Source organism: Macaca nemestrina, chromosome 9, assembly GCF_043159975.1.
Source record: "Macaca nemestrina isolate mMacNem1 chromosome 9, mMacNem.hap1, whole genome shotgun sequence".
Classification (NCBI taxonomy): domain Eukaryota; kingdom Metazoa; phylum Chordata; class Mammalia; order Primates; family Cercopithecidae; genus Macaca; species Macaca nemestrina.
In genome coordinates this window covers 80,246,792-80,259,587 of record NC_092133.1, presented here as the reverse complement: position 1 = coordinate 80,259,587, position 12,796 = coordinate 80,246,792, and the positions used below count along the sequence as shown (strand labels likewise).

The 12,796-nt window shown below is 38.2% G+C and overlaps 1 long non-coding RNA gene across 1 annotated transcript in view; it reads left to right on the top strand.

The window, feature by feature from the left end:
* The window catches only part of LOC139356288 (uncharacterized), a 36,856-nt gene extending 28,366 nt beyond the window's left edge, over positions 1–8,490 (top strand). Inside the window, exons 4-7 of the long non-coding RNA XR_011607872.1 lie at positions 731–798; positions 1,243–1,409; positions 5,972–6,018; positions 8,471–8,490. This is a non-coding gene — a long non-coding RNA (uncharacterized lncRNA). The remainder of the gene's footprint in view (positions 1–730; positions 799–1,242; positions 1,410–5,971; positions 6,019–8,470) is intronic.
* The last annotated feature ends 4,306 nt before the right edge of the window (positions 8,491–12,796 follow it).

Here is a 12,796-nt window from a genome sequence, read left to right as displayed (position 1 = left end):
TTAATATTAATAATACTCTGATAAAAAGCTAAAATTAGGTTCTTCTTTTAAACAAGGTTTATATATATATATAATATTAATAAGAGATAATAAAAAACTTAGGTTCACCTTTTGAGTAAACTGCAAAAACAGAAGAGGGAAGTGTTTGCTACATGCTGTCTGTATTAGATCTTTTGTTTAAAAAATTGAGTCTTGTCTCTATCAAAGAGTAAAGGTTTTCACTTCCTGAAATTTTTAAATTATCACTTTGGCTAAATGAATGATTATTATGCCACAGCAACCTGTAATCCTATTTTGATCAAGAGTTTTAAACTTCTGATATATTTGACAGCCTTCCTAAAATCAAATTTCCAAGTATAAATTAGATCTTTTTGACCTCAAACTAACTTTTGAACATTCAAAAAAAGAGCCCTTTGGAGTCAAAAGAGACATATTAGGATTATTTGGTATGTTAAATTGTATAGGAGACATTGTCAAATACAAATCATGTTTAACTCTCTTTGAGTTATATTTGCATAAATGTGTTATTAATATGTGTTCCCAAACACATGAGTTTTCTAAAACAAAAAATTTTGATATGTCTTGGTATATGTTATCAGTTATAATTCTGATTGCTAAGTTAAATTATATGCCACAAAATTAACCAAATTTCCTTGTCAATTGCATCTTTATAGCTATTCTAAGTCTTTTCTCATCTACAATTATTGTTTTACTTTATTTTCCTCAAAAGGCAGTTTACAATTGGCTACATTCTAAAATTTGCTGCTTCTTCAAGGAAATTCATAGGAAAGGATCATGGCAAGTACTCTTGAAGTTAATTTTCAATAAACTTAGAAATCACATCATTAGACGAGGTAAAAACTTTCAGAAAGAAACTAATGGGTTCATAAAGATTACTAACCCATTGTGGAGCGAAACAAGAGTTAATTACATGGGACTTAACCAACAAAAGACCAAAATGATTTTGTTTAGGGACTTCTTTTTAGTGTAAATCATTGTTGATTCCTTTTATGGTTTGTTTTCCAAAGTCAAGAACACTTATTTTTATTTTTTAAAGCTATTTATAACTATTTTAAAAAGTTATAAATTTGGGTAAATTATACTTTTTGAACAAACTTAGAATATTTACCTTTCTTTGTACCTGATCTCTCCAGAATTTAGAAATTATCTGTGAATATTTTTGTTTTATGACAATATAGTTATTTGCATAAGTTCAATAACTGTTTGCTTTTTTCATTGCAGAACTATTGGAAACACAGGTTACATTACCAAGGTTTTGACTGGGATGTCGTATTTTCAAGTATAACCATACTGCTTTAAGGAATTAAGGCCAACTTTAAAGAGCCATTCAAGCTCTTGGAAGAACTGTCCTAAGACCTTGTTTCCAAGATTCCCTTTCTAGCTTTGGGGTGAGTAAAAATGTCACTTTCTGACAGGCCAAGGAGCCCCAGAATATTTTGGGGACCTCAAAACAATTAACCTAGGTACTACAGGTAAAATCAAATGGTGAATTCATGGTGTAGCTTCCTATCCTGGAGGGGCTTTTAAACGTCTAATCTGATATTCCTTATGATAAGCTTCAGGAAAACAGATTTAAAAAGAGCCTGTATAGCTAACTACTACTCTTGCTCCACTTTATACAAATAATCAGGCCAAGTAGAATAAGACCACAACTTGTTTTACAATTAAATTAGTCTTATTATAAATATATTTAGTAAAAATGGGGGTAACTGTAAAAAAATTGTAACGCAAAAGAAAACTACAGTACATCTGTCATTAGATTTTAGCCCTGTCATTTTTGAGTTTAATTATCTAGACTAAATCCTGAACTTTCAGTTTTCTCCAATATTTGGCTACAACTTTCTAAACTAGCATTTCTAATTTTTTTCCCACTCTTCTGTCTTAAAAATCACTAGAAATTTAAAATATGTCTTTCCTAAAGCCATGTAAGCTAAAGTTAGACAACTTGATATAAACTTCGGAGAAATGACATAATAATTTATTCTTAGACGGAAAGTTCACTAAAATATCTCATACAAACTACAATCCAAGAAAATTTGTCAGATTACCTTTGTTTACTTCCATTCCAACAAGATACTCCGAACACAAATCTAAAAATCTTCTCAGCTGAGTGCCCTCCAGAATCAGATTAGTTTGTAGACTGCTTCAGACACTAACCTTTGTTTTTCTTTTGCTTCTATAGAAGTACAGCTTTCTAAATGCTTGTTTGCCTATACCACATAGAAAACTAATATGATGATGGCCGGGTGCAGTGGCTCAAGCCTGTAATCCCAGCACTTTGGGAGGCCGAGATGGGTGGATCACGAGGTCAGGAGATCGAGACCATCCTGGCTAACACGGTGAAACCCCGTCTCTACTAAAAATACAAAAAACTAGCTGGGCGAGGTGGCGGGCGCCTGTAGTCCCAGCTACTCGGGAGGCTGAGGCAGGAGAATGGTGTGAACCCGGGAGGTGGAGCTTGCAGTGAGCTGAGATCCCGCCACTGCACTCCAGCCTGGGCTACAGAGCTAGACTCTGTCTCAAAAAAACAAAACAAAACAAAACAAAAAACACTAATATGATGAAAACCCACCTACAACATCACCTCCTGGAATGAGACACAGCTTTTCAACTGAATTGACTGTTCTCAGGACTAAAAGATTATTTCGATAGGGTATGGGACAATGTACCCAAACTTGTTCTTTTCTCTGGTTCCATGTTTTTTCCGTATTTGCCAATCCCTTGTCTCAAAACCTCTAACTCAAATCTCTCCAGAGCTACCAACTTAGATTTTTAATATGTAAAACTTTCTGAAAGTAACGTTTCAAAATGGGTCTGAAGGAAACTAAAACATTTCTCCCCCAAATATTGGGTATTATTAAGTTAAAGACACTGCAAAGGCATTGGAACACTCTGTTCCATCCTCTATTTGCCCAGTGGATAAATCTTTCCTTACTGAAGACAATACTTGCTTATTAACCCAGAGAAGGAGGCACAGGCACCAGGGGAACCTGGGAACAGGTTTTACTATTTGCCCACATTTGAATGCTTTTTAAAAGACTGGAACTGCTGTCTACTATGTCTATTCACTATATAGATTTATGTATATTTGTTAAAATGCTATTCAAGCCTGGCCCCAAGCCACTGCCTTGTGAGAAAAATACTCTTGAACGGAGGCCTCTCCTGTGTGATGAGCACAGCATGTGTTAATACACTTCTACATGTTTTTCTTTTGTTAATCTGATTTCTATACTTTCAGGAGAGTGTCTCAGCTAAGAATCTAAAAGAGAAAGAAAAAAATATGTTTTCTCTCCTACAGTGTCTGCTGGACATTTGGTGTGGGAAGAAAACCCTCCGCACATCTGGTCACAGAAGCATTCTGTGTTGAGTGTGTGAGTAGGAGGAGAAAAACTCTTCCTTTCAGAGCCTGTTTTCTCTGGGATGATTCTTCCCCCTTCCTGTGCTCTGCATTGCAGGGGACTGGTCATGTGGGCTGCATTTCCTAGGCCTCTGTTTTACTGGCTTCTGGTCAGGTTCAATCAATGAAATACAGGAGGAATGAAGAAATCAGGGTATGAGTCTCCTATCCCCATGCCTCTAGTGGAATCTGACAGTGTCTGTGTCTTCTTTGTGGCTCTAGTTTCTTCTAGGTGACCTGGCCATGTCTGGGATCTGCTAATATTGCCACCTGCTTTGTCCCTCAGGCCTAAGGAAGGCTGTGAATGTCCACTGTCTGTAATGCCTGTGTTGCCTTTCACCCTTGTTTGGTTCTCATTTCTTCCATTATTTATGCAACTAATTTGCTCCATTTAACTCCCCAAGTTTAAACGCTTACAGTGCTTTCTGTTTTCTTCTTGGAAAACTGAATAGATTAGGACATTTTCAGGCATTCATGGAATCAAGTGGCTTATCTTTAGCATCATCCTTAGGAAGTGCCTTGATGATATGCTCTAGAAAAATTAGGAAGGAATTCCAAAAAGAGGATGAACCCAGTCCAAGAGGGCAAGAGGGCACAGTGGATCCAATCTAAGAGGGCAGTGAGGGGAAATCCAGGCAAGAGTCATGGATTTAGCATGGAGCACAGTTTATCTGGAAATAACAGTACAGGAGGATCAAAAAAGGCCATTTGAAACCTCCCCCAAATTAAAAGTCATGTGAGACCACAAGTCACTGTAACCCAAACTGAAGCAAAATGAAATATGCAATGATTTTAACACAATTGGTAGAGTGTAAGATAACCCATTTCACCTTGATGCAGGGGTCACGCTCCCTTCTGTGGCCCACGAATTGGCACTGAACTTGTAAAAAGGGAAATATAATCTTAGCATTATATTTGGCTTTGCAGTAAAAAAATATTTAGAGTCATATTAATGTAAGTTCTGCTTATTGGTTTTTAGCTCTTAAAGTCAACCTAAGTAGAAAGAATGGAAAGCTTGGTTGTAGTTATAGCTGAGAATATAATCGTTAACAACCTTAGTACTGTGAAATGAAAGTGAAGTTGCAGAAGGTCAAGGGAGGAGAGTTGAGAGGGAGGGAATGAGCATCAATATTCTCATTTTGTGAAGGGAAAAATGAACCCACTAAAGTTGAACAAGTAGAGGACTACTACATTACTTAAAACTATTAAGGTAGCCAGTAGTAAAATTAAAAACAGTATTGTAATTGCAAACATTAGGGGAATGGGAACAGAAAATGTGCATTCAATAGATATTGCCACCAATTGTTAGATCAGAAGCAGGCTGTCTCTGAGTCAAGGAAGGTGGGAGACATGGTAAGGGAGGGAGGGAAAGCAGGGAGGGTGAGGTAGTCTGTGTTTCTTTCCAGTGTAAACTTTTTCTTCTTTTCTTTTCTTTTTTTTTTTTTTTTGAGATAGAGTTTCGCTCTTGTTGCCCAGGCTGGAGTGAAGTGGCAGGATCTCGGCTCACTGCAACCTCTGCCTTCTGGGTTCAAGCTATTCTCCTGCCTCAGCCTCCCGAGTAGCTGGTATTACAGGCATGTGCCACCACACCTGGCTAATTGTGTATCTTTAGTAGAGAGAGGGTTTCACCATGTTGGTCAGGCTGGTCTCGAACTCCTGACCTCAAGTGATCTGCCCGCCTTGGCCTCACAAAGTGCTGGGATTACAGACGTGGGCCACCGTGCCCTGCCCGGTCTAAACTTTCTTTTATTCTTTAGCTTGTTACCGTGTAGATCCATTACTTTAATACTTAGAATGTATTTAGATGGTTTTAGAATATATTGGAATAAATCAGAATAAAACATTGACAGTTTGTCTCTGGGAAGTGAAACTGTATTTGCCCCCTTATTTTTGCTTTATCTTTTATGTTATGAATATTTATTTACTTTTTCATAGAAGCATTTGTTTATGTTGAAAAAATGAGCAACTCTTCCACTTTTCTTCATCTTGGAGAAAATTAAGTTCGAACTCTGTATTATCAAGAGACAAGAGTGGGTGGTGACTAGGAGTGTGGCTCAAACCTTACTAGCCATGTGATGTTGGGCAAGTTACCTAACTTCATAGTGCTTCTGTTTCTTATCTGTACAACATAGACATGAAATATTGTACCTGGTGATTAATGGCTATTCTGAGGATGACACGGGGGAATCTATAGTACATGTGCAGAATGGTGTCTGGCTTGTGGCAAACTCTCTGCAAGTGCTTACTATTTAATTGCTTTGACTCCAGGGTAATCTTCCAAATGTCTCTTTCTGCACTTGCTTTCTGAACTGTTTGCTGTTCTTCATACACAGATTTTGTCATCCCACTTTTCCCTTCTCTCTCAATCTCTTCATTTCCCAATCAAATTCTTCCTTCTAGGTCTAGCTCATGTACAACTTCTCCATGTAACTTTCTCTGATCTGCCCTGCTAGAAGTACCTTCTCTCTCTTTTATACAACATACCTTTCATCTATGCCGTGAGTCTTATGGCACTTCATACTTCTGATGTGGGATACTATTTTTTCCAATTAGGTCAGATGTTCCTGGAGGATGGAGTATTTTAAATTACCTGGCAGAAAGTAAGTACCCCCAAAATGTTTTGAAATATAAATAAACAAGTTAAAGAAGAAAAGTACAAGCAGTGTTGTACGTTAGTTAAAATAAAAGGCTCGGTAGTCTTTCCCTCTCTGGTAAAATTGCTATTATGCTGGTTTCTCTTGGTTTTCTCTTACAATAAATAGTCTGGGATAAGACTTAGAAGGGGCCTTAATAATAAACTATGTTTTCCATTTTCAATAAATCTTTTGTGGCTCAGTGCTGGGGCTCATTAGAGTACGTTCCTTTTGTTTATTGAACAAAGACCAGAGTTTTTTTGTTTTGTTTTGTTTTGTTTTTTACTATACTGCTGACTCATTTCTTCATGACATTTGATCTAGTTCAATTGTTGCAGAAAAAGCCTATTCATAGTAGCAGAATTTTTTATTGTTTCTATAGGTGGCGCTAACTGTGCATGTTAAAGTCACAAATTGGGCTAAAAATGAACTTTGCCTAGAAATAATTGAATATCCATTTGCTTTTCATTCTTTCTCTTAGTGGCGCTAACTGTGCATGTTAAAGTCACAAATTGGGCTAAAAATGAACTTTGCCTAGAAATAATTGAATGTCCATTTGCTTTTCATTCTTTCTCTTAAGCTTTTTCTTCTTTGTATTTATTTACTCTTCAAAAATTTCCCTAAGCAATGTTCTGCAGATGCGGCACTTGAATAGGTCATTAAAACCAGGTCCATTAACATGGGATCATTTTTAATATCTTTGGATAATTCAGGCTTTAAAGAAAAGAAAATATTAATAATGAAAAACCTTAAATTATTTATAGTGATTTTGAATCTATTTTGCTGTAGTATTAATTTAAACAAATTATGTCTCGATCTTTCCTGATTAAATGCTGAATGCTAATTATTAATATCAATGGAAGTATGCCTATTCTAGCAGTTCATATTCTATATTTCATGCCTAACCCTCCTGTAGCCTTATTATATCTCTAAGTAAAATGCTGACAGTTCTCCGTTCAATATTCCTGTTTTGTATTATGAGTCTGAACATTTAATATTATTAGGCTTAAGGCAATGTTTTATGTTTAAAAAATAATTTACAACAGAGACAAAAGGTGAGCATCTTGTGCTTTGGACCATGAGTCCAAGGCCTAAACAGACCTGGTAGTGAGCTCAATGACACAGAGTAAATCAGAGGCAGTGTTCTTTGCTTCTCTTTCCCTTTTTTTTTTTTTGAGACGCAGTTTTGTTCTCATTCCCTAAGCTGGAGTGCAATGGCATGATCTCGGCTCACTGCAACCTCTGTCTCCTGGGTTCAAGCAATTCTCCTGACTCAGCCTCACGAGTAGCTGGGATTACAGGCACGCACCACCATGCCCCGCTAATTTTTGTATTTTTAGTAGAGACGGGGTTTCACTATGTTGTCCAGGCTGGTCTCGAACTTCTGACCTCAAGTGATCTGCCCTCCTCGGCCTCCCAGAGTGTTGGGATTACAGGCGTGAGCCACTGTGCCCAGCCTCTGCTTTACTTTTCAAAATATATTCCCCAGGATTCTTCACACACACACACACACACACACCCCGTTGTCTATGTGCAGGAAGTTGATCAGAGAAATTGCAGTGGATACATGGAGAGAAGTGCAGCCTGTATACACAGTGTGGCACTGACTGTGGGGAAAGGTGTATAACATTTCTAGAGGTGAGGCATGTCTTCATGGGAATGCAACCTGAGCAGTCACCTGGAGCCCTCTGCTTAGGAGAACTCTGTGCTTGATTTAATGCTCTGTTTTTGCTGCCTTGAAATTTGTAATTTTTTTAGACATTTTCATTTTGTGCTGAGCCCTTCAAATCGTGTATCTTGCCCTATTTATAGGTTTAATGGCTTTAAAAACAAGCTGCAGGGCTAAAGAATTACAACATAATATTATAATAATAGAATTAGTATTAAAATATTATAAAGAATTAGGCTACATTAAATAATTGTAATAGAATTATCCTATGTGACTCTCTTTAAGGCTTTGAGATTGAGTGAAACAGAGATTCAATAAGAAATTCCTTGGAAATGGCCCCAGCACATTGTCAGTGGGCCATGGGGCAGCTTTCCCTGTAAAGCCTCAGCGGAAGGCAGCTGAAAACTCTGCTGCCAGCCTTTGCTCACCCAGATTTCAAAACGCACAATCAGCATGCTCATTCTGACAACTTTTTTTGTTAAGGATTTTTGACACTTTTCCAGAAATACTCATATCACCTCCCATCGCATTCATTTCCTGTGTGGCTGTTACACAGAACATATTTTCTGATAGGTGGAGTGCATTTCCTTGCCAGGCCTGCTAAGTAAGACAATTAGCAAATATAGAATCAAGTCACCTATATATTTAGCCTAGTGCAATGGCAACAAACCTATAATTGCATTAGTAAATAGGGTGGTTTTAAAATTTGGAGCTGAAACTCATAACTACATTCTTGGCACCCTTTTGCAGAGAGAGAGAGAGATGACTTTATCAGCTGTTCACATGGCTGTGTTCATCAGCAGAAAATAAATGAGTCTGTGCTTAATACAAGTTCTTCTTAGAGTGAGCTTGCACTGAAGTTTTTAAAATTAGATCTGGGGAAGAAATCTGAGCCTGCCATCGTGGCTTTGCCTCCTGCTATACATTCTAGATGCCTCTCTTGGTATGTTGTACAGGGTGTGAGGGGCTTATCTATTGCAGCTATTTATATTATCATATCTATTTAATAAGAAAATTTTCTCTGTTTCAGCCTTTATAATAAGCATTTTAACAGCAACACATGGAGACAGCATTCATATCACCATGGACTTGGCTCAGCAGATTCTCTGAGAACACTTGAATATTTAGCTTGTTGGGATTCTTGAGCCTTGTACTTGAGAGAAAGTAGAATAATATTTAGATCCAAATCCCTTTATGTAGTAGCACTTATGTTCATTCATTCATTATCCATTTACTACTTATTCTTGGTTCTTGCTTTATAAATGAATATAAATTTGAAGGTTGAAGATTTATACTGGGCAAAGGCTCTAAGGTTGAGGTCAGTGATAGTTGGAGTTAAAAGAGATCTTAACATTCTCTTGTGTGGCCCTTCCAGAAAAAGGAAGGAGTTTGTTCAAAGGTAACAGATTAATTAGTATCCACTTGACATATCTAGCCTCCTTGGAGGCTATTTTCAAGGAAAGAAGTCATCATATATTTCAGAACTACCAAGCTTAGAGTAGATGGGAGCCATACAGCTTGCACACTAACCACAACATCTGCATTATTAAGATAGTGGGGAAGCAGCATTTGCTTCCTCCTGCCAGGTTGTGAGTGCCCCTGAGCCAGGGCCACTGAGAAGTAGAGCTGGGCTTTTGCTCTGAAGGGCTGATGACAAAAACTGTTTGGGATGTGATGTAGTTTGTCTGTGTTGCCACCCAAATTTCATCTTGAATTGTGGTTCCCATAATCCCCACATGTCGTGGGAGGGAGGTAATTGAATCATGGGGGCAGTTACCCCCATGCTGTTCTGATAGTGAGTGAGTTCTCGAGGGATCTGATGGGTTTTTTTTGTTTTGTTTTGTTTTTTGAGATGGAGTTTTGCTCTTGTTGCCCAGGCTGGAGTGCAATGGTGTGATCTCAGCTCACTGCAACCTCCACCTTCCAGTTTCAAGGGATTCTTCTGCCTCAGCCCCTGGAGTAGCTGGGATTACAGGCATGCTCTACCACACCTGGCTAATTTTTTGTTATTAGTAGAGATGGGTTTTCTCCATGTTGGTCAGGCTGGTCTCAAACTCCTGATATCTGGTGACCCACCACCTCGGCCTCCCAAAGTGCTGGGATTACAGGTGTGAACCACCGTGCCTGGCCTGTGTTTTTTTTTTTTTTTTTCTTTCTGAGGTGGAGTCTTGCTCTGTTGCCCAGGCTGGAGTGCAGTGGCATGATCTCAGCTCACTGCAATCTCCGCCTCCTGGGTTCAAGCGATTCTTCTGCCTCAGCCTTCTGAGTAGCTGGGACTACAGGCACCCACCACTAGGCCTGGCTAATTTTTTATTTTTAGCAGAGACAGGGTTTCACCATATCGGCCAGGCTGGCCTCGAACTCCTGACCTTGTGATCTGATGATCTGATGGTTTTATAAGAGGCTTTCCTCCTTTGCTCAGCACTTCTCTCCCCTGCCACCTTGTGAAGAAAGACTTGTTTGCTTCCCCTTCTGCCATGATTGTAAGTTTCCTGAAGCCTCCCCAGCCATGTGGAACTGTGAGTCAATTAAGCCTCTTTCCTTTATAAATTACCCAGTCTTGGGTATTTCTTCATAGCAGTGTGAGAATGAACTAATATGGGATGAATCAGATCTCTGCATCAATTTGCCAGAAATCAATTCTTTATCTTGCAGTTTCTGCAGGAGATCATGGTATTTAATTATAATTTTATGTAGTTTGAGGTCAGTAAAGCAGTGCTAATACAATTGTTGTTTTATAACAGTTTAGGACTGAACTGAATCAACTGAAGGGTAGACTTCAGTTAATTTCAGATGTAGCATAGCAAATATTTGTAACATAAAAACTGGGAGAAAAACCAGCTTGTTCCTTTGTAGATGTGTGGGGATAGTGGTGAGAATTTTTGGGTTAAGTTTTTCTTCCTTATTTGGAGTGCCATTAATGTAAGGTAAAGCAATTTACCTTATGGTAAAGCAATTCATTTTTTTGTTGTAGTCTCATTAAAAAAAGAAAGTTTAACATAGCTGAGCATGGTGGCACATGTCTGTATTCCCAGTCACTTGGGGCTGACATCGGAGGATCTCTTGAGCCCAGGAGTTTGAGGTTACAGTGAGCCAAGATCACACTACTGTAGCAACAGTAGTGGGCAACAGAGTGAGACCTGGGCAACAAAATGAGACCCTGTCTGTAAAAAAAGTACAACATATTTTAGAAATTAAAAAAAATTAAAATAATAAAGGCCATATGAAAATATTTGGGTGACAATTGTCAAATAAAATCAGTATTTCTATAGAAATATGCACTAGAAGTTTATTCTTCTTTTTAGGACAGTGCCCAGATCCTGCTGGATTTTTTGTTGTTGTTGTTCCCACTTCGGTTTTTTTGTTACAAAATTGTAGGGCCAGAGGAAGCATCTCATCATTTGGTTTAATCTTTTTCCTAGAAAGGATGCTGCCCATAGCTGGGGCTCCCGGTGAGTGACCAAGATTATCCTAAAGACTTGTATGAATTAAAAATGTGCTACAGAAGCAAAAACAAAACAAAACAACCCATCATTTCAGTGGTCAGAGATAAGCACTGTTAATACAATGGATATATACTTCTAGAACTTATTCTGTTAATGTAGGCTAATCCCTGTTTATCTCTCTTTCTCTCATTTAACTATCTTTATATTCCCCCAACAAACATGTATCCATAAATTCATTTTACTGCCTTCAGGGCAGTTGTGTTTTTCAGGTACTCTCCTGTGCTCTTCCTGAGAGAGGGGCTGAGAACTAAACCTTCTCCTGGTCCATCTCCCACAATTTCTGTTTTGTTTGTTTGTTTGAATGTTTGCCTGCCTGGGAACTGCCAGCCACACCCATCCAAATCTGCAAATCTTCCTCTCGACTTTGGGAGACAGAAAAGTAGCTCCCACTTCAAGAGGTTAGAATCCTCAGATGTGGCACTTTCAAGGAAAAGGGTTGTTTACCTGAGTGATAAGAATTTCTTGAGGAGAGCTCATCACTAGTCGGTGTGTAGTTGCTGTGACTCTGTCTCTCCTGGCAGTTTCTAATCTGTTCCTGTCTGTGAATTGCAGAGTGCTCCATGGTGCTCTCCAGCACCCTGTGAAGAAAAGCCTGCGATGGGATTGCAGTCCGATCTGTCTTGCTATGATTGCTTGTCTGTTCCTGTGGCTTCTAGTGGCTCTTTTCCTTGCTGGAGTAAGAAGTTTCCTTTTTTGCTACTTCAACTTGCTATTTCTTAAAAAATAAATAAATAGAGGTCACCCTTTACTTCTACAAGCAAGAAATAGAGGAGAGAGAGCTCAGGAGACTGAGAAATAGAGAATTTCCCTTAACATTCATTACTTGTATTTCAGAACTTTCAGTCACCTCTGGGTCCATCTGTCTGTACTCTCTCTCTCTTTTTTTTTTTTTCCTGCTGTCTCTTCTAAAGTATTAGCTTATACAAGTTTCAGGAAAGAACTTGGGAACCCAAAACTCAATAGAATTCAAAGAATTGTCAACATACTTATGTGCAATAACCAATCTCAATCAATCTCAAATGAACAAGGCTAACACTTGTCTGTAAAGAAAAGCTATTTCAACTGTTTGCCAAATTATAAGTCTATGAGTTATTTTATTTGCCATCTTCACAGATGCCATGTTATTAAAGTCATTCACCTACTGGGAATATTTTTGAAAAACTTTATTCTCTCATGGGAAATTACGAAAAATTTAGAATGGCACATTTTAACTACTGAATATTAATGCAACCTTTCCTAACTACTAGTAAAAGAATCAAATCCCTGTTGCAATTAAGGAGTTGGACCAGCCTCTTTCATATGCACAAGTAATTTCTTCACTATGGTATTGATTTTTACTTCAGGATTTAGACAGGATTGTAATGGGACCAATGCAAGCAGAACTATGTAGTTTGTAAATGTGTGTAAATGTGCCCATCTTTGACTTTATGGGACTTGATCGTAGTATTTGCATTTGAGATGAATGAGCTCAGAGTCCTTCATTTCCATTTGTGACATATACCATTATAGGGTGTTATTTTCTGCTAAAAGATTCAGTTAAGCTGATGGTATAATTGAGTTGACTACCTTG